The sequence below is a fragment of the Elephantulus edwardii genome, unplaced genomic scaffold (assembly GCF_000299155.1).
Source record: "Elephantulus edwardii isolate Elephantulus edwardi_28Jun2011 unplaced genomic scaffold, EleEdw1.0 scaffold00158, whole genome shotgun sequence".
In the NCBI taxonomy this organism is placed as follows: domain Eukaryota; kingdom Metazoa; phylum Chordata; class Mammalia; order Macroscelidea; family Macroscelididae; genus Elephantulus; species Elephantulus edwardii.
The window spans coordinates 1,428,057-1,430,381 of record NW_006399908.1 but is presented as its reverse complement, the minus strand read 5'-3'; the positions used below and the strand labels follow the sequence as shown (position 1 = coordinate 1,430,381).

General features: G+C 36.4%; 1 pseudogene; it reads left to right on the top strand.

The window, feature by feature from the left end:
- The window catches only part of LOC102846846, a 15,101-nt pseudogene extending 14,888 nt beyond the window's left edge, over window positions 1-213 (top strand).
- The last annotated feature ends 2,112 nt before the right edge of the window (window positions 214-2,325 follow it).

Here is a 2,325-nt window from a genome sequence, read left to right as displayed (position 1 = left end):
CAAACCTCGAGTTGCTATAATCAAGGAGTCAAACCTCGAGTTGCATGAAATATTAGAGATGCTTATAGATTATTTGATGTGCCACATGATCCATATGTCAAAATTAGAGATTCCTTTTGGCCACCTTATATTGAGCAGCTTCTTCGTAATGGAATTGCCTTAAGACATCCAGAAGATCCAAACCGAATAAGATTAGAAGCCTTTCATCAGTAAAAGGTTATCATCCTTTCCATGAAATCTTGAAGAGTCATTCAGGGGTACTGGAAAAAAGAAGGACTGTTTGGATGAAGAACCTTAATTACAAATCAAAGCACATAGTCCATCTTTCTTTATTCCTTGAATGACACCACTTGCCATCTATTAACAGTAAATATTATGAATGGTGCCATTTGAGTCAAGTACTCATAGCAACCCTCTGAACAATGAGTCTGAACTCCATCCTATCCTGTACCATCCTTGAACTTCCTGACATACTAGATAGAGCTCATTACAGCAGTCACCATGTCAATCCACCTGGTCAAGGATCTTCCTCTCCTTCGCCAATCCTCCAACCTTCTAAGCATCGTGTCCCTCTCCAGGGAACAGCCCCTCCTACCATTGTCCCTGAAGTATGTGAGGTGAAGCCTCATCATCTTTGCCTCCAAAGAGCGTTCCAGCTGCATCCTCCCCAAGACATCTTTATTTTTTCTTCTGGCAGTCCATGAGATATTCAGCGTTCTTCTCCAGCACCACAGCTCAAAGGCATCAGTTCTTCTCCTGTCATCCCTATTAATTCATTGTTTAGCTCTCAGATGCATGGCAAGCGACTGGAAAGACCTCATCAGATATACCTTAATCATCAAACTGACATCATTACTCCTCAGTAATTTGGAGAGGTCCCTCATAGAAGTAAGCACATGCATTAAAAAAAAAGGAAGAAAGAAGCAGCAGCAAGGATCTAATTCAACACCTTCAGCAAACAGAGAAAGATCAACAAGAGTTGAAATCAATGAGGAAAAAAAAACCCACAATAGAAAAACAGTTGAAACCATCAATAAGACCAAGAGCAGGTTTTTTGAAAGGGTCAATAAAATTGACAAACCACTGACAAATTTAACAAAAGAAAGAAAAGACAAGACACAGATAAGTAGATTAAGAGATGACATCACAACAGAACCAGAAGAAATTAAATTGATAATACCAGAATACAATGAAAACCTATACTCTGATAAATTAAAAAAAAACTTAGAGGAAATGGACAAATTCCTTGAAACACATCCCCTAACCAGATTAACAAGGAGAGACATAGAACAGTTGAACAGACCCATTAGAAGAGAAGAAATTGAAAAGGTCATAAAAAGACTTCCCCATAAGAAAAGTCCTAGACTTAACAGCTGCATTCTACCAAACATTCAGAGAAGATTTATCACCCATTTTAAATTATTTTAAAAATTGAAAAAGAAAGAACATTTCCAGAGTCATTCTATGAAGTAAGCATAACCCTAATACTAAAACCAGGCAAAGATATTACCAAGAAAGGAAACTACAGACCAATATCTCTGATGAATATAGATGCAAAAATCCTTAACAAAATCCTAGCCAATAGAATCCAAAAGCACATAAAAAAATAATTCAACATGACCAAGTGGGGTTCAGAACAGGTATGCAGAGATAGTTCAACATATGAAAAACAATCAACGTAATTCACTATATTAACAAAGTAAATAAAAAGAACCATATGATCTTAGCAATTTATGCAGAAAAGGCATTTGACAAAATCCAACAATGCTTCCTGATAGATATTCAGCAAAACGGAATAGAAGGGAACTTCCTCAACATAGTGAAAAGTACATATGCAAAACCGAGCGCCAACATCATTCTTAATGGAGAAAGACTAAAAACATTTTCCTTGCAAACAGGGACCAGACAAGGATGCCCATTGTCGCCACTTCTTTTCAATATTGTATTGGAAGTGCTTGTTATAGCAATACAACAAGAGATGGAAATAAAAGGCATCCAGATCAGCAAAGAAATAGTTAAATTGTCACTGTCTGCAGATGATACACAGAAAACCCTCAAGACTGAAAAAAAAAATAATAAAACAGAAGAAAAAAAAACCTGTTAGAGTTAATAGGCCAATTTAGTAGAGTGGCAGGATATAATATCAATATCCAAAAATCAATAGGATTCCTCTACAGTAACAAAGAGAACTCAGAGACAAGGAAATAAAAAAGCAATACCATTTACAATAGCCAACCACAAATTGAGATACTTGGGAGTGAACATAACTAGAGATACAAGAGACCTGTAGAAAGAAAACTACAGAGCATTTCTGAAAGACACAAT